Here is a 26589-nt window from a genome sequence, read left to right on the forward strand (position 1 = left end):
AAGCTAGAAGTCCACGTAATTAATAAACAGAATCCCATTTCTGCGAGACCAAAGCATGACAAGCTACCTCTGGATTCAACCCTGTAATTCTCCAGGAATGGAAGATTCTTAGCTCCTCCAAATTTCTGAAAGCTTCTTTAGAACATAAGATCCTGCTGAGCCAAACCTGTGGCCCATCTAGTCCAGCATCTTCTTCTTACAATGACCAACCAGAGGCCTGTGGGAAGCCCACAAGCAGAAAAGGAGAACCTAGCAATTCTAAATAATGTATCCATCAGTAATCTGTAGCTCAGCTCTAGCCAATTTAGGAGAGACACAGAACAACACTATGCAGGTTCTACTCAGAAGAAAGGCCCATTAAAGGGGGACTCACTCCCAAGTATATAGATAGGATAGCAACCTTAATTATAGTGATCTACAAGCTACCGTAGTATTTGCACTTCAGCCACTTAAACAGGTTGTGGCTCACTGTTTATATTTTTCTCTGCTGGGTAAAGTCTGGCACAGTGATTCATTTAAGGACTTTCAGAGACTTAAGTTTGTTAGTTTTGATGTTTTGAATTATTCCATAAAGTTTTTCACATTGTTATTGTTTCTGGCCATCGTGTTGCTTTTGATATTGCTGACTCATATTTTGAAACACAGAGGTTCGTTTATTTACTCACTATATTTTTCCAAAGACAGAGAGCTTTGTTTGGGTTTCATCTGACAACACACACACACACACACACACACAGAGAGAGAGAGAGAGAGAGAGAGAGAGAGAGAGAGAGAGAGAGAGATCACAGACTGCCCTGTCCAGGATGTTTAGCTGTGGACTCTTCTGCCTTAGTGCAACATGCTGGACTAGAGGAACTGACCAGCTTTATAGTGATGAGAAACACACCTGCTGAAAGTCAATACTGGTATATCTTAGAAAGTTGTCGTTATAACTAATATCACAGATATGGCCAGAGAGAGACCAGGCATTCTTCAGTGGGAAGAGCTGTGGATGTTGTCCCAGATTGGTTGCATTCTCTGAAGCTTCTGGTTTTGAAGAACTCAGTGGGCAAGTAGTTGCCCAGCCTTGGACAAGTTGTTATTTCTCTGTACCAGCTGTTCTGCCATGGTATGACAGCAGGACATGGGATCATGTGCTAAGCAGCCAGCATTGATGCAAGGGGAGACTTAATCCCTTTGTTGGGCATAATGCACTGGAGTGCAAGTGTAGAAAAGAGAAATTTCCATAACAGACGGGTTGTATCCAATTAGTTCTGCTCTGAGTAAATGTTAGCTGGATACAACTTACAGTGTATAAAATTATGCACAAAATTGGGAAAGTGGACAGAGAAAATGACACTATTCTCTCCCCCCTCTCTGTGTGTGCATGGCATGAGATTGATGCTGTCCTCATTTATTTCTGTCCCACACCCAGCAGTAGAGCAACAATAGATGTTGACTGTGCTGCACAGGTCTGGGTAAAGAGATGTTATGTTGCTCCACACCACTGTGGAAAGGGGATTTGGAAGGGCATGTTATCCCAAAGACCAAGGGAGTGACCTCAGCCCCTACATGATCTTCACTGTCATAGGCCAATAACAAAACTAAGGGGTTTTTCGTAGAAGATGGGGCATATCTTCACAGTCTTATCCTATGTTCGTCAAAGGAATGTCACTGCCTCGACTACAGCACAGCACAAAAGCTGAGTTTATAAAAGACCCATGACCTTCAGATGGTCTGAACTAACTGTAATGCAAATACTTAAATTTACAGCATACAGTAGTTTACAGTATACAGACTGTAAACATGTTCAATGGACTTTGGTTTAATGTTGATCTGCTGCTTATCAAATAAGGGGCAATCCATATATTGCATGCTGTTTTTCCCTGCAAAATTGCAGCCTGTCAATGCTATTCTTTGTTTACAATTAAAATAAAAAAATAAAAAATGACAGGATTATATTATACACAAGTAATGTGTAGCTTGGCCCCAAGGGTGAAAAGTAAAGGGCATGTTATTTGGGTACCCCTTGTGCTAGTGACATACAAAGAGAGTTTGTTCTTTTTTTCCCTAAGCCAGAGCTCTGTTCCTTAAGTTCATATTCAGAACAAAACACTCAAGAGAAAACAGTTCAGTTTTTGGTAAGATGGAGCGTGCCAGTATATAAACCTCTCCTAGAGATGATTAAGAGGTGTTCCATTAAGCTGCAATTTTGCAGGGGAGGGGGCTGAGTGCTCATAACAATTATGTGAAAACAAGTCAATGCAGGTTAGTAATTAACCTATTAAAAGGGATATATCCGCTCACACAGGAGCCTCTGTCACGATGCTCAGCATACTGAGCAACATTTCCAATGCGGCCATAAATCAAAGGCTGGAAGCAACATCTGTAGATATTAAAGAAGCAGCCACTTAAAACAAGAGTAAGCATTACAGCTCGGGCTAAAGATATCCTCTGCTCAGAGCTCTCGTAGCATCCTGTTGACCTCTTTTCCCAAAGAAAATAGCTTGACTTTATTCTAGATAGCTACAACTCTTGTGAAGTTCAGTTTTCTTCCGTGCTGTACCTTTTGAGTTTACTGAGACTGAAACAAGAAAACCAGTTTTTTGGACTCTGGGTTCATTCAATGAGCAGTTTAGGGAAACAATTGTAGAACACGAGTGTTAAAAACAAATCTTTACTGAAAGTTGTCTTTCTTTCTATCCTTCTCTCTCTTAGGAGTGACAAGCAAGTGCGTATTGTGCAAAAGCCTGGTTGAGCCTGGACAAATAAGCAGAACAGGGCAAGCAGCTCATTTATTTCAATTTCAAACTTTGGGGAGACAACTTGTGTTTAGTCTTGGTCCACAAATGCAGCCAGTGCCCATTCCCCATGACTTTTTAAAAGTAGTACCACCACAAAGTTCTTACCAAACACCCATTTAAATAAGCAGGAGGATCTTTTCTCATCTCCTGCCATGGCACACAACCTTATGCCTTCCGTCAAGTGATTTGTAAAAAAATAAAATGCTCGAGACTTTTGGCTTGTTATGCCAACCACAATTTACAGTCTTCGAATGATGACATCCTCCCTGTAGCAAGAAAAATAGAACTCTAACAGAGAGTGCAATTTTTTAAAATGGGTTTTCCAGCTGTGATTCAGTGAAGTTGAACACTAAGTGGCAGTACTACAGAGGGAAAATTGTTCCGTGTTGTTGAATCTCAAAGAAAAGGCCTTTCTTTTTATCTCTTTTCATTAAATAAACAATAGTGAACAGCTCTTTTTCAATTGCCTCATATTGAGAGTTAAGTAGCGATTTTATCTTCAGCCCTGAGTGAGATATACTGGCCTGAACCCAAAGAGTTGTATTTCCTCTGTTCTTTCAGAGGAGGCCCCAATCCCTTTTACCAGAGACAGGCCTAACACTATAGGCAACAAGGCCTAGGGCAGGCACGGTGGGCACCATGGTGGGCCATTTGCACAGAGGAGGGAATTCAAGCAGGAACAGCTTTTGCCACACATACATGATATGGTGCACCTCCTATGGGGCTGTGTATTGGCTTGAGGGTCAGACAAGGGTTCAAATCCTCTCTTAGTTCTCAAGGGCTACACACACACCATGCATCCAGAGCACAGCATCACCTCCCTCATAAAAGAAGAACCCTGTGAACTGTAGCTTGAGAAGCTCACAGGAGTAGAAGAGAGCCATTTCTGAGGGAATTCAAACTGTGCTGCTAGATAGGCTTCAGGTACAGTGGTACCTCAGGTTAAGTACTTAATTCGTTCCAGAGGTCCGTACTTAAACTGAAACTGTTCTTAACCTGATGGGTTAGCTAAGGGGGCCTCCTGCTGCCACCGCGCCACCGGAGCATGATTTCTGTTCTCATCCTGAAGCAAAGTTCTTAACCTGAAGCACTATTTCTGGGTTAGCGGGGTCTTTAACCTGAAGCGTATGTAACCTGAGGTACCACTGTAGTTCCCTGGAGATGAATGAGGAAGGGCCATAGCTCAGTGTAGGGCATCTGCTTTGCCTGGAGATGGTTCCAGGTTCAGTACCAAAGATCTCCAAGCAGGGATGGTAGATAATCCCTGTCTGAAATCCTGGAGAACTGCTGCTGCCTGCCAGTGTAAACAGCGCTGCACTGGATGGCCAAATGGCATGACTCAGCATAAGGCAGTTTCCAAAGTTTCTTCCCTACTTGCTGACACCAGTTTTCATCCCCGATTCCAGATATGGGGAGAGACGATGCGAGTGGCGAGGCCTGTCTTTATTCAGAAACTTTCTCTGGACAGCACGTAAGAGTTCACAAAGATGGAAACATGAGTGAGCAAGGGATGGTTACTTCCACACTAGCAGTGTGCTCCAGAATTAATACCATTTCATTACTCCTTTATTGCAGATGATCCAGATGAAATCACATGCCTACTGAAATAGTAAGCCTTGTCATTCATGCTGCCAGTCAGTGGCTCAATGAAATTCACTCAATGGGGCAGTATAAGCAAGTAATCATCATTATCTTTTTATTTTACTCATGCCACACAGCCTGGACCATTGCCTCTGTGTGTACGTGCATTTATAAATATCACAATGGTTTCAATTCTGAGTATTTTTATCAATCCATGAATTAAAGATAACACAGGTACTTGCTGTATACTACCAGGATAGATTCTCTGCATACATTAAAACTCAGTTACTAGAAGCATAAATAAGTAATGGTTATTGATCTCAAAACGGTAATAACCTGAAAAAAAAATGTATAGCAAACAAAGTAATTAAAAAAAGTACTTTTGGAAAAAAGAAAAACCCTTAACGTTCAAGGCGAGAGGCTAATGGCAATTCTGGGAAAAAAGAATGCACATGGTTGTAACACATTGCTCTTTTAATCTTATAAAAAATTGAAGAATTAGAGCAATCAATAGCACACAACAAAGCTGCCAAATAGTTCATTCATTGTTTGGCCATCTGAAAATAATTACTAGGTAGCATTTTCAAAAGCACCTCATTTAGGTGACTTGTAGCATAAGCAGAATTGTATTTACCTGGAAGTAAGACACACTGACTTTAACATAAATTAAAGAAAGTTGATGAGGACAGTGACAGCAGCTGCGATCAGCAGCAGTGATGGTTGGTGGGAAGAGAGAAATAAACCCCTTTAAGCATTGTGAGACTTACTTCTGGGTAAACATGCACTGAATTGGTTGCCCCCCCCCATTCAAATCTCACCTTAGCCACATATTTGTTCAATGGTCTTAGGCAGCCTTCTTCAACCTGGTGCCCTCCGGATGTTTTGGACGATGACTCCCATCAGGCTCCAGGCAGCACAACACAGAGGTGTCATCCCAAGCATCTGGAAAGCACCTGGTGGGGGAAGGCTGTCCTTACGCAAGCCACTATTATCAGCTTCAGCAGTACAGTATGGGGATAATAATGATCTACTGGGCAGGGCTGTCGTAAGGATTCTCAAGGCAATGCATATGAAGTGTGTCAAGCACAGTGAAGTGCTATAATGCATTATGAAGTCTTGTTGACAAAGCAGTCTAATTCTGCTCCTGCGCCTGAGATCTAAATACGAATGCTAAGAGAGTTGTGATAATAACTAGGATGGGGTACATAATCCTCTATGCTACTCAGTGCTATCAAACAGTTTCATGTGTATGTCAGCAAGTTCCTAATCAAACTTACTTGGATCCAAGATGCATTTAAAATAACAGGATTTCATTCCACATTCAGGACTGGGGTGGCAGGAGCTTAATCTGTGGTCCTCGGTTATGCTTTGTCATGCATGCAATGCTTAACTAACCTATGAATCCCCAGGTTGCAAGTTGAATTTTCAAAATAGTCTAGATCTTGAACAACCAGATCCTCAAATGGCCAAAGCAACACAATCCCTGTTGAAATGGAAAGTGCTTATTCTGTGGGGAAGAGAATGGCGGAGTCAAGTTCTGTTACAGTACTAACTAAACTTTCGTGTAGATAAGGTGCATGGAAATGAATGGGATGAACACTTTCAAATAATGGATAGGATTCGAAGTGCCATCTGTACACTGAGCATTCCCAGTCTCTCCCTTTCCACAGCAAGCCCTGGTGTGGATGTGCGCACACTGTAAGATGCTGCAGAAGGTCAAGGGACCATGGGGCGGGGGGAATCGCTGTGTGCACACGAGACCACTTTAGACAGCCATGTGGGTCTCTTTGAATCCTGGTCACTGTGATAAGATTGGGATCACAAATTATTGCAGATCTGATAAAGCAAAGAATGGGAAATGAATATTCTCTGTTCTTGGAATGAGTGGATGAAATGCACAGGTGAGTATTGCAGAAATATATAGAGATTGCTTGCTTTTATTAAGTTGTCTTGCCCCATCCACCGACTGAATGCACAATATAAAAGGAGTTTAATAATTTACGGAAAGCATACATACACACACACACACACACACACACAGACACACACAGACTTCCGTCTAGCGAAGTAGACAAAAAGGACAAATAACTTTATAGCCCTGGAATTCCAGTTATGGTAACCGGCGTGTTTTAAATTCCAGTAAAGGTTACATTTCAACAAGTGTCTCTTTCCGTTCACTTACTGAGCCTTGCTGGCTTGTGTAGATGCATAATTTTGAGCTGCAGCCAACAGAGTAACTTCCCGTTACATTCCATTTATAACCTCTGGCAGTGTGTCATACCTAGGCGGTTATGCATCCCCACTGCTGCTGCCACACATCCTAATTCTCTCTACAGCAACAACAACAACGTTAAGTTGCCCAAGTCATAAATATACCTCTACATACACTGAAGAATGAGTGAAACTTTTTGTTTCCAGGAGATGACACTCAAGTTTGAGTTTGAATCACAGTGATGGAAGGAACTTGAGGCAATGCTAGAGGGAATTACTCCTAATAACATGGCCAGTTTCTTGGGCTGGTGGGGAGATGGACCATGCAGCCACCACTGCACACAGCCAAACCTATGTCACTCATTTCCCAAGCACCTAGCTGCAACAGACTTGCATTCCCTGGAGCAGGTTAAAATCTATGCACCCCAGCATCCTGATCAAAACATCCTGATCCTTGAAACATGGAGGTTCCACTAAGCTATCATAGCTAATGTGTATAAACAGATGTCTTATCCATAAATTTATCTACCCTGGAATCGACCGTCCAGATATTGTTGGACTCAAAGTCACTGGTGGGGCTCCAGCAGCCTGTCAGAGTCCAGGGTTGGCTGGTGCCCTATGGGACAAGCAGGGTTGTACGCAGGGAGACCACCACTGGCTGGTGGAGCCAGAGCCAACTAATACTTGTTTTGTTCCCATCCTCCTCCCTGCATTACATGGGGCAATATTGAGACCAAGGTGGAGGAAGGTGACAGGCAGTGCAACTCCTGAAGATGGACTGAGGATGGTGGGGCAGCACCATATTCGCCCTAAGGAACCGCCTGCCATGTGTCCCAGGTAGCATGGTCAATGCAGCAGTCCAAATCTAGAAATCCACAGTTCCCCATCTAAAAGTGCATCCCCATATATGCTCATTCAGAAGTTAAGCCGATTGAGTTTACTACCATGTAAATGTATAATGACTGCAGCCTAGACTTAATTCTCAAACCCGTGTGAAGAACAGCTCCCCCAGATTCACTTTTGTCCCCATGTCCCCCCCCCCGCCCCTCCGTTTAATCCATTAGGAACTGCATTCTTTGCTTGCAAGCTCATTTCTGTACCCAAATATTTTGGCAGCTTCCTCCCGTTAATCATTAAGATAAACATTGGTGGGTGGGCATTGTATTAAAAGATTGGTCTCCAGTAATTTTCAGAGAGAGAGTGTTCCGACCATTTCCCTGGCTTCCCTACATCTCTCACACATACAAGATTGGTCTCCGTCGCTTAGAGCGTTTCTCTGCCTCCTTGCCCAGTTGCCTGCCTTTGCTGTCATCAGACAGCGTTCCCCGCGCCCTGGCTGCTCTCATCTGGGCAGGAGTGCTCATGCAAAAAAGTTCCTCTAGCACATCATGTTACACAAGGAAATCCCCCTCTGGATGCGAGGCCCCTCCGAGCCAGCGATGTAAGACGCATCGAGCCTGACGCGGATGATCCCACCTCGCCCAGCTGCGTGGAGCAGAAGGCCTCCCACTCCCATTCAGAGGTTGGCGGCGGCGGCGGCGCTTTGCTCTGGAATCCCGCCCTCTCCTCTGGGCCTTCAGCCGCTGCGCCTCTCTCTCTGACCAGCAGAGGGCCCCCTGTCCCATTAAAAACGCACAAAACCACCACCCGAACAAACTCGCTCCACACAACTAGACCACCACAAAAATCCAAGGAGTATCTCAATTGCAGCGCTGCTTGGGTTGTTTTGCTGGTTGGGGGGGGGGACACGCCCCCCCCGTCACAAAAACCCACTCTTCCTTCCTACCTTCCTTAAACCCGCAGCTGCAGTCTTAAGAAGGCTCCCCTAAAAGGAGGGGAACCCCTACCTCGCCCACCAGTAATCGCGCGGCAGGCAGGCAGGCAGCCAGCCAGCCGCCCCCAAACCCGCTTCCTCCGCTGCAGCCTCGAGGGGAACCCCTCCTCTCCACGTACCGTCGGATGGGACCAGCCGGGGGAAGCCCTGCCTGTTTGCCTGGGCTCCAGCGAGTGGGCTCCAGCGGCGCGCCTGCCTCTCTTGCTCTCTCCTGCCGCCCTCGGACACCCACCGCCTCCGTCGGGTGGGCTTTCCGCAGATGAAAGTACGCGGCAAGTTGCAGGCAGCGAGCAAGCGAGCGAGAACTAAGTGCGCGCGTTGGTGAGCGAGGTCGTGCTATAGCCTGGCCAGAGGCAGCGAGGGCGCCAAGTCCCTGCCAGCCGCGAAGCGAGCAGGTGTCTGGTGCTCTGGGGGCACCACCCGAGAGGGGCAGATCGGACAACAAACCTCGCTCGTTTGGGCCGCCCCCCCCCTCTCCACGCTTACCTAGGGCTGCGCTCGCTCTCGGGCTTTACTTCCGAGGAAGCGGACGGGCCCGACGGGCAGATGGCGCCGCGATCTCCACGCTCCCAATCCTCCCTCCCGCCCGCCCGGTGCTCCATCAGCTTCTTGAAGGGAATCACACACACACACACACACACACACACACACACCCACACCCCGGAGGGTCCTGCCGGAGCCCCGGGTCCGCAGCTCCCTAGCCCTCCCCTTCCGACGCCCTCTCGCGTCTCCCGCTTTGCTTGGCGCCCCTGCTACTGCCCCTTTCCGGGGCGCCTCTCTCTCCACCCAGCTCGGCTCGAGTCAACTTTTCCTCCCCCCCCCGCCCCGTCCCTACCTTGCCGTCCACACAAAGCCTGCTGGGGTCTCCTCCGGAGAGTCACATCGTCTCCCAGCCGTCCAGTCCCTGCAGCCGCCTCCTGCAGCTCCAGAAACACAGGAGGAGGCGAGCAGCTCGAATGTCTCATCAAAGCTTTATGAAGGGTGGGAGGGCAGCAGCGTGGTGGGGAGCCTCTGATCTCCTTCTCTCCCTTCCTCTCCCCCCCCCCAGCGGGGCGGAGGGGGGGCTGGCGTAGGAGCCTCTCTCGCACGAGCCCGCCTGCCCCCCCCCCCCCCGTGGCTGGCTTCTGCTCACTCAGGAATTATTTAGATCTCCGTTTGGGCTTCGATTGGTCAAGCCGCTTCCCAGCAGGAACGCCGAGGACTGGGGTGCCCGCTTTAAAGGAACCGCGCTGCCTCTCCCACCCCATCCCAATGCCGTTTGCTCCCTAGAAGGGGAGGGCTCCCTTTCGCCTGCTACAAACTTTATTGTCCCTGCCTGGGTAGGGTTGGTCGACCAGATCTCTCTAGGGAAGGAAGAGGATCGGGTTGGAATAGACACCCAGATCGCTTCCCCCACCCCTTATCGCGAAGCAAAGTTGCAAATAACAACTGAAAGCCAGTAACAGCCACGCATATTGCTGAGACTTATGCCTTCCCAGGTTAGTTTGAGCCAGACCCATCCGTAGGCTGGTCATGCTCAAGCCCCCTCCCCCCATCACAATGCAATAGGACTACTCCGGAGTAAGTGGATTGGGCAGAACGGCGGTGAGATGGGTAGAATACCAATACTTTTATATTATTATTATTTTCCCCCTTCCAGTGACTCGCTTTTAATAGCAATTTAAAAATCCAGGGAACTGGGGCTTCCTCTCGAAATGTTACGAAATCCCTTAAAAAGCTGGAAAAGATTGGCTTACTTGTTCGTGCATTAAACAAACCAGATCCATTTAAATATAGCTCCCTCACTGACCTCTCCATAGTCTGCCTATTAAGAATGCAATCAAGATAATAACAAACATTCTTTATTAATGAAGGCTCCGGGTAACGTTACAACTAGTCACTTTCGAAGAGAACACGCAGCGGGCAAACGTGCTCGATCCAGCCAGCCGGCGGATTCTCTCGCAGACAGAACCAGACAGGCAGAAGCAACGCAACCCCAAACTCACCTTTCGCTTAAAAAACAACAAAGCCCCGCAAAACTTAATTTATTGTTTTGTTTCAAAAGCGCGCCTCCTTTCAAAAGCGCGCCACCCCAAGTGGGCTCCTGCGGGGCTGCTTTGGGAAGCGAGAGGGAGAAAAGAGACCCCCCCCCGCGCCACTACTTGCCCAAATTTTGCAACTCGTCCCCTCCCGCGCGCGCAGCTCTTTCCCGTTCATGCCGCCAACACAGATTAAATTATTGCTAGTGGAAATTGCGTGGCGGAGGTTAATAATTGCAACACACGCCCCGCCCCTTCACACACGACTGAGCAGCTTCCTTTGATCTTGGCCCGGACGGAGAGATTGCATTGTTTATCAGCGGCTCGCCTCGGGTCAGCCTAGCGCCGGATCGAAACCTCCCGAGCGCCGCTTAGGGTGGGATGTGCGGACGGGAAGCCACGCGCGCCATGCGTGGAGGTCACGTGACGCCCCGCCCGCCTCTCGGAGGGAGACGCCGCTGGCAGCACTAACGAGGAACCGCAATCCCGACGCATGCGAAGGATGCCTCCCATTAGGGGGGCGGGGAGGGGGAGGAAAAATCGCTGCCAGCCTCCGGTTGCCGCCCCTGGCACGTGCTCGATGATGCTCCCTCGTCACTTGTTTCGCTTTCTCCTTAAAACTCTGGAAGAGGGTTTTCCCTACCTTGCGAAAAGGAGGCATTTATTTGAAAGCGCTGAAGCCGCCCAGAGTGGCCGGGGCAACCCAGTCAGGTGGGCGGGGGACAATTTTTTTTAAAAAAAAAATATCATCATCAAGCTGAAACACTTAGTTTTTTGTAAAGTATTCGTGCTTTTTCTTCCTTTCTTAAAAAGTTGCTGCAGTTGTGCCTTTAGCTTGTGCTGCCAAAGATTTTGGTTTCATAACTATTTTGAAATGTGGTCCTCATTGCAGTCCTCTACATGTCCTCTCAGGAATTTCAAGGGGTTCAGGATTGCAGATCAAGGCTCCTAAACCATCTCCCAGGCCCATCGCACAGACAGCAAATGTCCGTCTTAGGCTATCTACACACTATAGCTTTAAGGTGCAATTTCTATTCCTACTCAAAGAATTCTGGGTACTGTAGTTTGTTAAGGGGTGCTGGGAATTGTAGCACAGTGATACCTCGGTTTTTGAACATAATCTGCTCTGGAAGACCGTTCGACTTCCGAAACGTTCAAAAACCAAGGGGCAAAGGGTGGTCTGCAAATTCAATAGAGAAAATTGGGGGGAGGGGGACTCAGTGGAAGCTGTTTGACTTCCGAGGCACCTTTGTAAACTGAAACATTTGACTTCCAAGACGGAAGTACCACTGTACTGTGAAGGGTTAACTACATCGCCCAGTATGCAGCCTCAGCTGGGACTAGTAAACTAACGGATAGACCAAGCAAAGACAACAGTGCAAGGGTGGCTCACGGTATTTTGTACACCATCAAATGGTGCCCAGCTGCCTTCAAGTCAAGTTGCGTAGGACCCAAGGCCAGCCGAGGATATTCAAAAGGAGAGGGGAGACACAGGATATTGGAAACGTTTCAGAAAAGAGCAGTCAAAATGGTCAAGGGGTTGGAGCAACTCCTCTACAAAGAAAGGAGGTAACCTCTGGGGTATCTTAATTTAGGGGGGAAAGACAAGCAAGGTGGGGGGGGGGACATTGTAGAGATGAACCCTCTCTCATAATACTAGTGCTTTGGACCAGCCAACAAAGCTGAGTGTTGGAAGATCCAGGACATACAAAAGAAAGTGCTTCCTCACACAGGCACATAGTAAATTTGCTCCCACATGATGTAGTGATAGTTACTAACTTTGGTGGCTTTGAAAGGCAATTGGACAAATTCATGGAGGATAAGGCTACCAGTGTCCACTAGCCATACTGGCCATGTTCTGTCTCTGCTACTGGAGGCAATATACAGTACCTCTGAATACCAGCAGCTGAGAATCACAAGCAGATCCTTACTGGCTTCCCATAGGCATCTGCTTGACCACTGTGAGAGCAGGGTTTTAGTCTAGCTGTGCTCTTGGTCTGATCCAGCAGGGCTCTACTATTTTGGTACATGAGGCAGACAATCCCATATGCACCTCTTCCCCTTCCAGGGAGCAAGAATCCATCAAGATGGTGATAAAGAATGAATGAAGGAAATACGGAGGAAGGAAATGGCCAATGTACCTTAGATTTAATAAGAACAAAATAGGTAATTCTACAAGCAGCTCTTTTTAGAGGGATCACACTTACAGTGTGATCAAGAATACATCTCCTGAATATCCTGCCTCTAATTGCATCAGGGAAGTGTTTGATTTCGAGAAAGATCAGGTGCCACAGGTCATGTAAGCTTGCTGTCTTAAAGAAGCAGGCCTTCATTTGCCTTTAAGCAGGTATGTGACAGGTAGAAATGCTTCACCTCTTGAAGCTCTCTGTGGTATCTAGTGTTAAAAAACATGAGACCCTTGCCAAAAAGAAAAGAAAAAGAGATGTGAAAGTCCTAGGCTGTTGAAGTGTGCATGGTAGACTCCATCCACAGTCCTAGATGTGTGCAGGTTTGTAGTGCACACACATCAGTGAGAAAATGGTACCTTCAAGCATGTGCAGAGTACAATTGTTTATATTTTATAAGTTTATGTGGCTCAAATCAAACTTCCTTGTTTTGCACTACTCGCCATCCCTCCCCAGTCATCCTCCTAGCAGTGCCAGTGGATGTATGCAGTCATCACTAACTAAAAGAGAGGTGTTAATGTGAGGTCTCCAGGAACACAGTTGCCCACTGTGCCTGTGTGTGCATCCTCCAGTTGCATATGAAGCATATAACTGCCCCAATGCGATTATGAGCACAAATCTTCATGAAAGTGCAAAGAAAAGGATGTCTGGAGGGGCTTAATGGCCAAGTAAGACCAAGTCAAACTTCTCAGGCCTGGGCCGCACTTTCAATCCAAACATGCATTTGGGGGACCCATTTCTTAATTTTTTACCATGTATTTTGCATGGTCGTAGTTGAAGACCAGAGGTCTAGTCTGACTGGGTGCAGCTGTCCAAGGTCTTAGACAAGAATCTAACCCAACTCTGTTACCTCAACTTTTCTTTCTCTCCCTGCTGAACTAGGAAACTATGTATAAGAGGCAGATCTGGGCTTGATGTTCCCCCAAAATGGGGAGAAGCCATGGCTTAATTTTCCTAGAACCTTAGGGATGTAAGCTGATATCGGCAGCACCTAGCAGAGACTTGTGCAGGCTGGAATCTCCACACCTTGGAAATGTTTAAAATTGCCTAATGTTTAAACTCCTTCCCCACCTTATGTAATATCTTGCCTGATTTTGGGGAGAACTCCCAAACTTATAACTATGTTGTGACATGTTGGAGTGTCCCAATAAATATCCAGCTGCAACTTTTGGAGTTGTTTCTTTTACTTTTTAAAAGGAGATGCAGAGACCACTGTAATGCATACTGACCTCAGTGGTACACAACACTAACCCTGGTTAACATGGTTATAAACATGGTTAAAGTTGAGGGATCTCACAGACAACCATGGCATCTTATGTCACATCATAGTTTCTCTCACTTCCACTTCCACCCCCTCCACCTCTCCACAGCTCCAGCTTGCAACCCTAACGGCCTTTCCAGCATCCTTATACTGACTGTGCCTCACCATGTTATCAGTGTCGGCAACTTGCTTGCTATTAGCTGGATGGATGAATGTAGGGGGCATGGAAAATTCCTCAGCCAGACTTGGCATCTGCCATAGCAGCCCCCTCCCTTTCCCCACTGAGTTAGAAACGAACCTGGAAAGAGCTTTAACTCCCTTGCATGCAGCGTACTGGACTGGAAATTTGAAGTGTAACCACAGATGCTGAAGGAGGGCAATTCTTCCCCAAGTCCTCTCCTCCTTTTCATACATTCAAAAGCTTTCCTCCACGCCCCTCTTGAAACATTATTATCTCCCCTGCCCCTCACCTTTCCCCCTTGTATGGGTCTAGCCTACATTTCCTACAAACTATATTCAGTGGTACCTCGGGTTAAGAACTTAATTCGTTCTGAAGGTCCGTTCTTAACCTGAAACTGTTCTTAACCTGAAGCACCACTTTAGCTAATGGGGCCTCCTGCTGCCACCGTGCCACCGTTGCGCGATTTCTGTTCTCATCCTGAAGCAAAGTTCTTAACCCGAGGTACTATTTCTGGGTTAGCGGAGTCTGTAACCTGAAGCGTCTGTAACCCGAGGTACCACTGTAACATGTACTAAGTGGAGCTGCAGTTGAGTGCAAATCAAAGTGCTGGCTATTACCTATGAAACCTTAGATACCCAAATGACTGTCTCCTCTAATGTGAATCTGCCCAGCCTTTAAGATCAGTTGTTGCATCCCTGTTGCACACCCCTGAGACAAGATTAGTGACTATGAGCAAGAGATCACCCTTGGTGGTGGCACCTTAAACTTCTTGCCCTAAGAATTTAGGTCATCCCTCCCCCCCCCCATCCATTTTTCTACTAGCAATTGGAAATATTCCACTTGAAACACTGCTCTTTGTGTTCTTGTGATGATTTTGCTGCTGATGGTTTTAGTATGAACAGCTGCATTTCACTGATTGGATCACTGTGGTTTTGTTTTTTAATGTTAGATTTTATGTTTGTAAGCCACTTGAAGCTATTCCACTGAGAGGGAAAGTGGGGCTATAGGTGATTGATTTCTAACATTTTAAGAGAAAGGTTAAACTTCATTAGCTAAAATTAAACACTTCCCCCAACCTTCAAAAGAGCAACATTTTAATCTACCTATAACAGGCTCCTAGGATTCTCTCTCTCTCTCTCTTTAAAAACATAAACAAACTTCTCCTTGCTATCTATTTAACCATCTGTTTGGTTAATGTGATTTCATCCCAAACCAATTTTCTGAGAAGAAAAGGTCAAGAAAATGTCCTGGATTCTTGTTTCTCCCTGTCAGGAAATCTAAATTAATCCCGATTATACAAATGAGAGTGATGTCAATGAACTCAGAGTTTTGACACCAGAGTATTTTTTTTTCTATTAATACTTTTTAATTGGCTGAGGTGACTTCTAATACTACTAGCAGCATTTTATATTTAATTGTGTTTATGTGTGTTTCCTAGTTACGTATGTCCAACTATTCCTGTCCTCCTCCCATACTCCCAAATACAATAGGAAGTTGCTTGAAATCAGCTAGCTCACGCTACAATTTAAATATAATAGAAGCAATAATCAGAAATGGAGCTATTCAACACAAAATGGAGTTTGTAGTTTATTTTAACTTGTATGACAACATGCTAGTTATGGGAGGGCACCATATAGATTGTACTTTTTAGCCAACACAGAAATATCAGCAGAACACACTAGATGGCCCTCTGGGTCCCTTCCAACTCTACAGTTCTATGAAATCCATCATTTGCTGCTGCACTCATTGGCCTACATTGCCCAGTGAATTATTATATTATAAAAGTGTTGGTTTCCACTACAAAATGCTAATTTCCCAACCATCACAAAGGGGGAAGGAGAAGCAGAAATAGTGGTCTTTCATGAAAACAATGATTTCCACTGATCTGAATTAACACATTCCTCTTCCTATCTGTCTTTTTCCATTTAATATGAAGTAAGTTACCGGTAAGGGACGCAGGTGGCACTGTGGGTTAAAGCCTCAGCGCCTAGGACTTGCCGATCGAAAGGTCGGCGGTTCGAATCCCTGCGGTGGGGTGCGCTCCCGCTGCTCGGTCCCAGCGCCTGCCAACCTAGCAGTTCGAAAGCACCTCCGGGTGCAAGTAGATAAATAGGGACCGCTTACCAGCGGGAAGGTAAACGGCGTTTCCGTGTGCGGCTCTGGCTCGCCAGAGCAGCGATGTCACGCTGGCCACGTGACCCGGAAGTGTCTCCGGACAGCGCTGGCCCCTGGCCTCTTGAGTGAGATGGGCGCACAACCCCAGAGTCTGTCAAGACTGGCCCGTATGGGCAGGGGTACCTTTACCTTTACCTAAGTTACCGGTATATTTCTACAGCCACTCCTGTTGCAATATCTGCATGCCTTACAGACACACAACACTGTTCCTAGTATCCATCTCATGCAATAAAAGTGTTAACAGGGCCATTATTTTCTGAAGAAGAAGCAAAAAGTAGGAAATATACATTTTTTTTGCAAATAAACTGTGTTTTCTTCAGTGGCTCCTCTGAAACCGTTTTTCTCCTGGCTTTCAGTAACCACGCACATCATTCTTCTTTCCAAGAAGTTAATGTTATCAATGCTCTATTCCAATTTCTCCACAAACCCAATCCTAAAAGTGCACCTCCTAAAGCATGTATCCATCAAATAAAGCCAAACATTTCTATGTGGTGCCATCACTGATAACAGAAGAGCTTAAGAAGAGCCCTGTTGGATCAGACTGAAGTCCCATCCATCATCCTGTTCTCACAGAGACCAACCAGATGCCATTTGGGAAGCCCACAAGCAGACCCTGAGCACACCAACACTCTCCCCACTTGTGGTTCCAAGCAACTGGTATATTACAGCAGTGGAGGTTGAACCAAGTAATTGTTGCTCATAGCCCTTGATAGCCTCCCTTATTCTCCATGAATTTATGTAACCCTCTTCTAAAGTTATTCTACTTGGTGGCCATCTCTACTTCTTGTGTGAGAGAATTTCGTAGCTTAACTGTGCACTTTGGCATCTTGGCTCCTTCAAAGATGAGTAATTTGGTGAAGCCCAAGGTTACTTCTTAAGTAATGTGTGGAATTTAGTATAATAGGTATTTCCACCCCTTAAAAAATTGGGGGGGGGGACCTTCATGTTATTGTTGCATGCTATCCAAGAACCCAACAGCAGTATCTTTACACTGAATTTCACAGTACAGGTGGGGGCCATTTTAGGCACGTCCAACTGGCATGTGATCGATGAGGTGCGGGACCTTTTGGACCTGGAAGAAGGCAGAATGGGGGCAGTGCATAATAGGGCATGCTTATATGTGTTTCGCCAGTGCGCGGGTGGGCTGGGAGCAGAACCCCCCATGCAAAATTGTCACTGCCCGTAGTGCTTTATTAGTGGTCAGAAGTGCACTAGTCACTCAATGTCTATCTCCCTTATAGGCAGCCTGTCTTTATTCCATGCCCAAACCCCAATTGCTTCAGGCAATTCAGATTCTGCATCAACAAAAGCTACATTCCCGTATAGATTTTGCACATTTATCAGACCTATATAGCTTATCACAGTTTGCGTTGTTTATTTTGGCATGCTGATGCTGCGATCCTATATGTACATCCCTGGGAATAAGTGAATTCAGTGGGATGGACTTGTAAGTAGACATGTATATGGATTGTATTGTGACTCCACTGGTCATGGGGAGGGAAATAAAGTCATCTATAGCGTTGGAGCCTTGCCCCAACAACTAGAAACCTTATTCAGCCACCCCTCAGGCTTCTGAGATTTTTGCTGGCATTGCCCACATACCTTCAAGAATATCTTTGCACCCACAGGGCTATAGGCCTGTTTTTCTGAAATGAAAGCTGGGATTATTAGGAAGCTGAATTTTGCCCCCAAATACCAGATTTGCATTTTTCCCGTGTTGCTGCAGAATCACAGCATACATTCAGTTCTGGCTATTAAGGAGGGAAAACTTCCAAAGGTTCCAGCATAGCAAAAATGTGGGGTAGCGATGCCCTGAACCACATAGGAGAAATAGATAATATAGGTACAAAGGCCTATCATTAAATATAGCAGCAATGCACACTCTGTCAAACCCAGAAAGCACCGGGAATAAGATGGACGCAAGGTTTAGTTTGTTGGGTCCAATGTCATCTTTCCTGATGTTTGAGATCTTTCGCTGGTGACAGAGTTATACCTTGTGCCTATGCACTCACAACTCATAAGAACTGGGAATTAATTTCACCGGTGTTACTGGATTACTCTCATGTGCTCTGGTAGGCATTAAAAAGTTAGTGTCTGAGCAGAGAGCAAAGTATCTGGGTATCTGGTGTCCAGAACCTGAGTGCATTTCTGCCTCTCACTTCATGATTCTCTGGGCTAACAATACCAGAGATCTTGACCACATGTCTTGGTGATAGCTGAAAATGAGAAGAAATAACAGGAGGGGAGATCAACATGCAGACAGAGAGAAAGTGCAGCAAAAAAACACCCTTTGTTAACAAGAGCCCCAACAAGATAGGCTTAGCCACAGAGAGATATGGTGAATCCTGCCATTGGAGCTCTATTATTCCATTTCCAATGAGCCTTTCAAGTGATTTTCAACCCAGTTTATCTGCCTTGGACTAGACATATTTAAAATATGTGGTTTATTGCTAAATTGCTTCAGGATGTTACATAAGAAGCGGTTCATAGATTCAGGACTGACTAAATGTGGGAAATCAGGAAACTGTTCCTGCACTGTGGGTCGAAACATGCTGGAAATGACTTCTCTTCCCCTTCCAAGAATTTATTGAGTTTATTGATGAATTATTCATGATATTTCTCCCTTGTTACCCATTAGGCCCGGAACTCCTTCCCAGAACTGTGCCACATCTTCATCTTCCTTCAAATTCCTCAATAACTCATTTTTTCCCACGATGCTTTTGACCAGAGACTTTAACTATTGGTGGGGAACCTGTGACCCTCCGAGTGTTGTTGGACTCCAGCTCCCATCAGCCCAAGCCAGCATGGCCCATAGTTAAGGATGATGGGAGTTGTAATCCAGAATCTCATTCCACATTAAGAACAAAACATTAAGTATATATAACATGGATCTCTTTTTCCCTCTGCTCTCTTCCTTCCCATCCTCATTCAAATTTGAATTGTAAAGTCTGAGGCTGATGGAGAGATGGGCAGAGTCCTGTCTCAGGACTTAGTGGTTCCTCCCTGCTGGGGACTGGTAAATCTGAAAGTAGTTTGTATGAATAAAAGACTGTTGAGGAAGCCCAGGAGAATTATGGAACTATTTTGTCTTTCAGAGTATAAATGTCAGCAGAATGCTAAAAGTAAAATACCCTACTGGGTACCAATCCAAACCACAGTGTTCTCTTCAGCCACTGTGTATGGCTTGTGGTCAGAGATGAAACTTATATTGAATTACATATGCATAAGGTCTAAGGGGTTCCTTATTAAAATGACTCATTTGTGTGCTGTCATTCATTTCATTGAATATGTGAGATGTTGAATCTACCATTAACTGAAAATCCAGACCCTGCTGATACCCATTAGAAGATGGCCAAATGCCAGCTCCATTGGTTCCTGCCCCCTTGAATCCATACTAAAGGTGAGAATTCCTGTGTGGTCCATTGATCTGTAAACTGGCAGATGCATTTGACCCCGTGGCCAAATCTATTGTCTCTTTCCATCATTGTGGCCAGTCATCTTGTTTGACCATTTAATACTGGTATCTAGTAATGGGTAAATTATAAAGTCCCAGGACTCTTTAAGATTTCTCCACAGTGGTTTTTGTTCTGGTTTGTAAAGCAAGACAAAAGCATATTTCCCATTCATACGTTGATAGTGGACTATAACAACAGTAGAACCCCTCAGAGGTATAATAAAACAAAATTATTACCATATTTTTTTCTTTGATTTTATCTTATTTCCACGACCTACAATCTATTAACTATACAACTGGTGGATAGTAAAACCAAATGAATGCATGAAAGAGTGTGGTTAAAAACAAATCTATCTTTGATATTCTTATATGGGAGGAATCGGAATACTTTATATCTCTAGAAGATTCTGAACATTCCAAAACAGGGCAGGCCCAGATGGGCTCAGTTCCAATTAAAGGAAGCAGAAAATGGCCAGTCAAATGTTCTCTAGCTTTTCTCAGCAGGAGCAACCATTAATTTTGAAGTCATCTCTATGATTTAATATGAAATGTCAGATGTGCTGTAGACATTGTCACAAGAAAACCTAGGATCCTCTTGGTTCTGGAAATCAGGTACACCTAGAAATTCAGTTTTATTCTATTGTCCCCTATATAGCTCCAAGATCTGCTGCATACTTTCAGCCTGAGCAATCAATCACTGAGTTGATACCTCACATCAAATTTATGGACATCCTCACCTAGTGATTTCACAGAGGAGTTCATCCAGCACGAGAGGCAAGATAGAACCCTGAGGGGTCACATAGTATCAATGCCACAGAGCTCAGCAATAATTCTTTAGCATCACATTCTAGAATAGGTGTTACAAGCAGACTGTAGTGTGGTACCCTCAAACTGGACCTGTTGCCTAGGAGATGGTATGTCATGTCATCTTTCCAGTGTGAGTGAGTGAGTAACAGATCTATCTATCTATCAACCATCTATCATCTCCACTGAAGGCATCTGACACCCATAGAACAGTCTAATTGCTAGACAGAAGCTGTTTCATTTTCATTATTCCTTCCCAAAGATTTTTCTGAAATCTAATCTTTGGAAGAATTGCTACTTACGGTAACATGGAAGCAATCTCCAAGCTTCCTCCCCCGCCCCCTGCGGTCCTATTCAGTAGTGATCACATATCCAACCCACATATGCAACATGCATTACTTTGCTGTGCAATAAAACATGTTTTTATCCTGCTGTGACTTTACTGGTGCTTACTCTGTTAAAAATTGACTTGCCAAGTGTGTTTTCATTAAGGAAAAGAACTGAAATAGTTAATGAAGGCTGGCTTCCTCCAGCCAATTAAGTGCAACAGTAGAACAGTTTTGGAGGAAGTGATATTAAGATTACAGAAATTTGTGAAACAGACAAAATTGCACATATAGTCCTGTGATTTATAAGCATGTTTCAGGCTACAATCCTTTACTTGCTTACTGGGGGCGGGGGGAGAATAGTCCCTTTGAACTAAGCAGGACTTACTTCTGAATAGGCACGCATAGGAGTGCATTGCAGAACAGTGCCACTACAGAGTTTAGAGAAAGGAGGGATTGACAAATAAACCTGTGGAGCATTCAGAGCACCTATAGGTGAAAACAAGTCATGTGATAAAAGTCAGACCCACCCACCACAAGTGATTCTGGGTGAGGTCAGCTTTTTCACTCTGAATGGCAGCAGGGCTTCACACAATGCTGAACCTGCTACAGAGCTGCTTTGCTTTTGCCACTGCCTGATCCACCTTGCATGGCTTAGTATTCTTTGCCCTTGCTTCCTGGATCTTGTCACCACACGGATACAACAAAAATCAGAATGCTAGCTGCAAGCTCCATATTCTGTGAAATCTGATTATCAGAATCAAAACTGGCGTTCACTTTTCAGGCACAGACTCAAGTTTGGCATTGTGAAGATGCTATTATTTACGGAAACCCCATCTTCAGACTCACACCCTTGTTTAGCAACAGGAAAAATCTGCTAATTGAGTTAAATTTGGCAAATGTTTCCATTGTTTTGCATATGTCAGTTCAAATTGGGAACCCACGGGTTTTGCATTATTTTCCAGCTCTGTTTGCACAGCCTCTGTTTGCCCTCGAGAGCTGGAGCCAAAGCTTTTCTTTTTATAGGAGTGCCTAATTTGCATCGCAGAAGCGCTTGCCTCGGTGGTGTTTAGCATTGCTGTTGCTGAGGGTTGATGTTAAATAGCAAGCTAAGCAAAAATGGCAACAGATGAAACTTTTACTGGCATTCAAGCATCCCTGCAGCTGCTTGAATGGTGTGGGTAAACACCACACACTGCATTAGTGGTGTCTGGTGCCCATTGAGACTGTGGTGGGGGCATTAAGGCAGGGAGCCCAATGGTCAGTGTACCCAGAGCCAATGACAGCTGCAGCCAACTAATTCTACTCTTCTCCACAACTCCTCCCTGCACAGGCCACATTGTCACAAAGGAGGAAAACTGCAGGCTGTACCACCCCTGGACTGGTTGTCTGTTTAGAAGGTAGGCAAATGGGGGTTGGCTGAGAACAGACTAAGGTTAGCAGAGCAGAACCCCATTTGCTTCAATGGACCGGCCTCCAGTTAGCTGCATCATTGCTTGAACTCGGCCAGTGGGTTGCTGGAGAGCAGCTGGTCTTTATTGAAAAGCACCATAAAGCACTGACTCATGAAAATGCAGGCGATTTGATATTTAAAAGCCTTGAAGGCTCATAAATCACCAGAGATTAGATTGCTAAAAATACTGTCTTCTTTAATTTGTGGAGTTTCTGTTCCCCACCCCCACCCCCTGCTGTTCCTGAATTAGTAGCTCCTTTCCCCTCTCCACCAGGCAACCCTTTGGCAAGACTTATTACATTCTAAAGGTCATAACTTGTTGGTAAAATGGGATCGCCTGAGTCATTATCATGCTGCTATCAACCATATCACCATCTCTTACCAGATCCACTTGAGGGCAGAGCAGGGCTCACTTCACATGCCTTATTATGAAGAACCATTAAAAGTCAACATAGTATTGATTAATGAGTGTACTGCTATATATTTATGGTGCAGGAGGCAAGTGCAGTTCAGATTTCCTGCCTCACTCACTCTTTTATGCCACCTTTGCTTGGGTTGGCAGGATTCATGCCGTTCTCTGAAATTCAGGGCTCGTGCAAAAGGCCAGCATAACTGGGCACCTGATGAGGCCTGTCTGCTTAGCAGGAGCTTCACTGTTGATCCCTGGAACCTCTGACCCGTGTTGCTCTGCCTGCTCTTCTCTTGCTTTTTGACCATGCAAGTGCTCCCAAGAGTGACGAGACAAAGCTGCATCCTCCCCTTGCTTTCCACTCTCCCTCTGGGTGGTTGAAAATGGGCATTGGTGGTGGTGAGGATGCCCTAACTGAATGAGGCCATCTTGATCATAGGAGCCCCCCATAAAATATTTGAGGGCCACCCCAAAGTTAATGATCATTGCCATTCAAATTGTGTCTGTGCACCGCATCATGTGATCAGTTATGCAGGGCAGGGCTTACTTGCCCCCCCCCCAATATTTTATTCAAGTTGGCACCCCTGTCATGAGCTATCCAAAATGTGCAGTTGGCACTATCTAGTTTGTTTATACCTTGGATAATCTTTCCACTCTGATGCATCTGAAAGGTGTGCAAGGCTTCTGTTGCACCAACTGACTTTTATGTTTACTTCAGAATCAGAGGTAGCTTGTACTCAGGTCCTGTTTGTGGACTTTTCACAGGTGTCTGGCTGGCCACTGTAAGAACAGGATAATGGACTAGAAAGGCCTTAGATTGTACAGGGCTCTACCTATGTTCTTAAGTGGGGCTACTTCCAACTGTTGGAGCTCCAGATTGTGTCTATTGTGATAAATAGTCCATTGCAATGATAACTGATATGGTAAAAGTTCTTCTGCAGAACTATGCTGTGATGACCATACATGAGCCTTACATTTTCTTGAATGGTGAGGAATATCACACATGTTGCATGACTGCTGTTATTTAAATGGGATGTGTGCTCTTGTAATTAGTTTAAAGTAAATGATTTTAACCTGAAAGGAGTTTGCTTTATACAGGTGAGGAAAAGAACCAGGTGTATTCAATTAAAGATCTTATTTTTGAAATACTGAAGCTTTTTCTGATGACGTACTCTGGGATATAGGCTGCTCACATAAAACATCTTGTAAATGTGTTTGGAATACAGGCCAGCATTAAGAAAGCTGACGTCTTTCAGCTTGTTTCAATTCTTCATTTGAGATTTTAATGTTTGAGGAACAAAGAACTTTGCCAGGCAGTTTGCAAGTTTATGGAGTTCTGCTTCGGGGAAATAATGGAAAACTGGTTTCAAAAAATAATTTCCTTTAGATTCATTCCCATAAAGATCCATGCTTGTCATATCCTGTAACAGGATTCACTAATAGATTTCAGGATCCTTTATTGCCAGGGGAAGGTGAGTTGAATTAATATGACCTATAGTTACTCTAGTTGCTTTGATGCACTTAGTGAGTGGAAATCAGTAAGCTACAATTCCCAGAGTTCCCTGGGAGAAAGGATTGGTTGTTAAACCACTCTGGGAATTGTAACTCTGTGAGGGGAATGGGGGGGGGGTCTCCTAACGATTCTCAGCATCCTTAACAAACTAAACTTCCCAGGGTTCTTTGGGGGAAGCCATGATTCTTTTAACATGGAATGCTACTGCTTTAAATGTACAGTGGTACCTCAGGTTACAAACTCTTTGGGTTACAGACTCCGCTAAGCCGGAAGTAGTACCTCGGGTTAAGAACTTTACCTCAGGATGAGAACAGAAATCGTGTAGCGGCAGCAAGAGGCTCTATTAGCTAAAGTGGTACCTCAGGTTAAGAACGGTTTCAGGTTAAGAACGTACCTCCGGAATGAATTAAGTTCATAACCAGAGGTACCACTGTATAGTGCAGATGGGGCCTTAAGAGTGATGTAGGCTGAGGCAGAATGACATTGAGAGTTGATGGTGTGGCTGTGGCATTCCTTGCCGTTTCCTGAGGGTGCTGTTTACAGAGGAAGACAAAGGCCTGAGAAGTGATTGTTAAGGGCCGCACAGCAGCAGTGTCCAGGGAAATGGACACTTGCAGAGACTTTCTTGTGGGCCACCGTGTCAGCTTGAAGCCATGACCCTACCATGCTCATTGTCACTCATACTGGACTCTTTTATTTCTCTTTGTCAGCAGTTGCACCAGCTCAAAGGAAAAATAACTATGATGCATTATTTGTTTCTCCCTTAGCTTCCCTCTCAGAGTTTCATACTTCATTTTTTCTAAGCAGCATTACTCCTCAGTCCCTGCCACAATCCTTTCTTGCAACAAGGAATCCACCGAAATGAATAGTAGCTGCTACTAGGTGTTGTGAACCTCCTGCATATTTCAGCAAGGGATAACATAAGGGAAGTTCCCAGTTGGTAGGATCCTGTACTCAAGTGGTAAGGATCATTAATTGATATGCTGTTTTATGGCTCATGAGAAAAAAATCACAATTAGCTAATGCTTGTATGAATTACTTACATGATCACTGCTGGTGGTTCTTCTATGTAGCTACATCTCAGTTTTGCTTCTACTGCTATTTGATAGGGTGATATTTACTGCCTTGCTTAAATTCATTTAAAAATACAACCATCGAGTATTTTTTTTAAGAGAAAGTTAAAATAAAAGTTGAATAAAACTGTATATCACTGATAAAACCGAGTGGTGTGTAAAAGGAAAAAAAGTTTTAAGATTTAGGAATCAGCGTCCATGATGGATATGGGTAAACATATGTCTCTGTTATGCGGACACCTCTTGAACCACCCATGCAAGGGCATTCCAAGGAGTGGCTGCCACCATCAAGAAAGCTTGTCACCAAAATACCATCTACAGCGTTTCCTCAGAAGATCTTAAGCGTGGTTTAGTAGTTAGAGTATTGGGCTACGACTTGGGAGACTAGAGTTCAAATCCCTGCTTAGCCATGAAACTCACTGGGTGAAACTCACTAGGCCAGTGACAGTTTCTCAGCTCAAGTTACCTCACAGGGTTGTTGTGAGGAAGGAATGGGGAGGAAGATAACCACATATGCTACCATGTGTTGACTGGAAGGTAGAATAGAGATGCAACAAATGAATAAATACATAAAGACACAGCTTGGTCTGTACTGGGTGAGGCAGTCTGCTAGGTACCTTAGTTCTAAGTTGTTTAAGGCTTTAAATGTCAACCCAAACCCCTTTGAACTTGGCTTGAAAGCTAATAAGAAGCCAGTGCAGCTATTTCAACATTGGTGTAACATGTGCAAAGCTGGATACACTACTGAGAATCCTAGAAGCTGTGTTTTCAGCTAGCTGCAGCTTCTGAATCGGGCACAAGGATAGTCTCACTTGTGGCACATTACCATAAACTAGATATGAGGTTATCTACTGCATGGACCACTATGTCCAGGAACTGTTGTAGATGGCCAAACAACCAAATTTGGTAACATGTGCACCCTGCTACTGAGATCATCAAGGCCCATAGTGACAGTGATGGCTCTAGGAGCACCCTCAAACTATGCACCTTCTTCATCAGAGAGAGTGGAACTTCACCCAAAGCTGGTACAGACCATTTCCTAAACCTAGGGAATATCCATCTAGAGGGTTTCTGCCCGCCCTTATTTGGTCACAGTTTATTAGCCCTCATCTAACTGTATCCAGGCACCAGTTTAAGATGTGCATGTCCTCTGATTCATATGTTACAGGGAAATAGAACTGAGTGTCATCCTCATATGGATGTCACCTTGCCCCATATCATCTAGTGTACACCTTCAGAGGATTTGCATAAATGCTAAGTAGCACTGGGGACAAAACTGTGCCCTGTGGCACCCTGAAGATCACTTGCCAGGTGTGGAGGCACTGTC

General features: G+C 45.0%; 1 protein-coding gene across 6 annotated transcripts in view; it reads right to left on the reverse strand.

Annotated features, from left to right (window-relative positions):
• The window catches only part of BDNF (brain derived neurotrophic factor), a 70893-nt gene that overhangs the window by 29529 nt on the left and 14775 nt on the right, over window positions 1-26589 (reverse strand). Inside the window, exon 1 of one of the 6 annotated variants that reach the window (XM_079972231.1) lies at window positions 9245-9432. The exons of 3 other annotated variants lie outside the window; for them this stretch is intronic. The gene's annotated coding sequence lies outside the window, so the exon portion shown is untranslated. Of the gene's footprint in view, window positions 1-8528; window positions 8625-8895; window positions 8909-9244; window positions 9433-26589 lie in introns of those variants that run through there. 2 more of the 6 variants (XM_079972234.1, XM_079972235.1) reach the window with 2 other exon arrangements.

This window comes from Podarcis cretensis (genome assembly GCF_951804945.1).
Source record: "Podarcis cretensis genome assembly, chromosome: 1".
Lineage (NCBI taxonomy): Eukaryota > Metazoa > Chordata > Lepidosauria > Squamata > Lacertidae > Podarcis > Podarcis cretensis.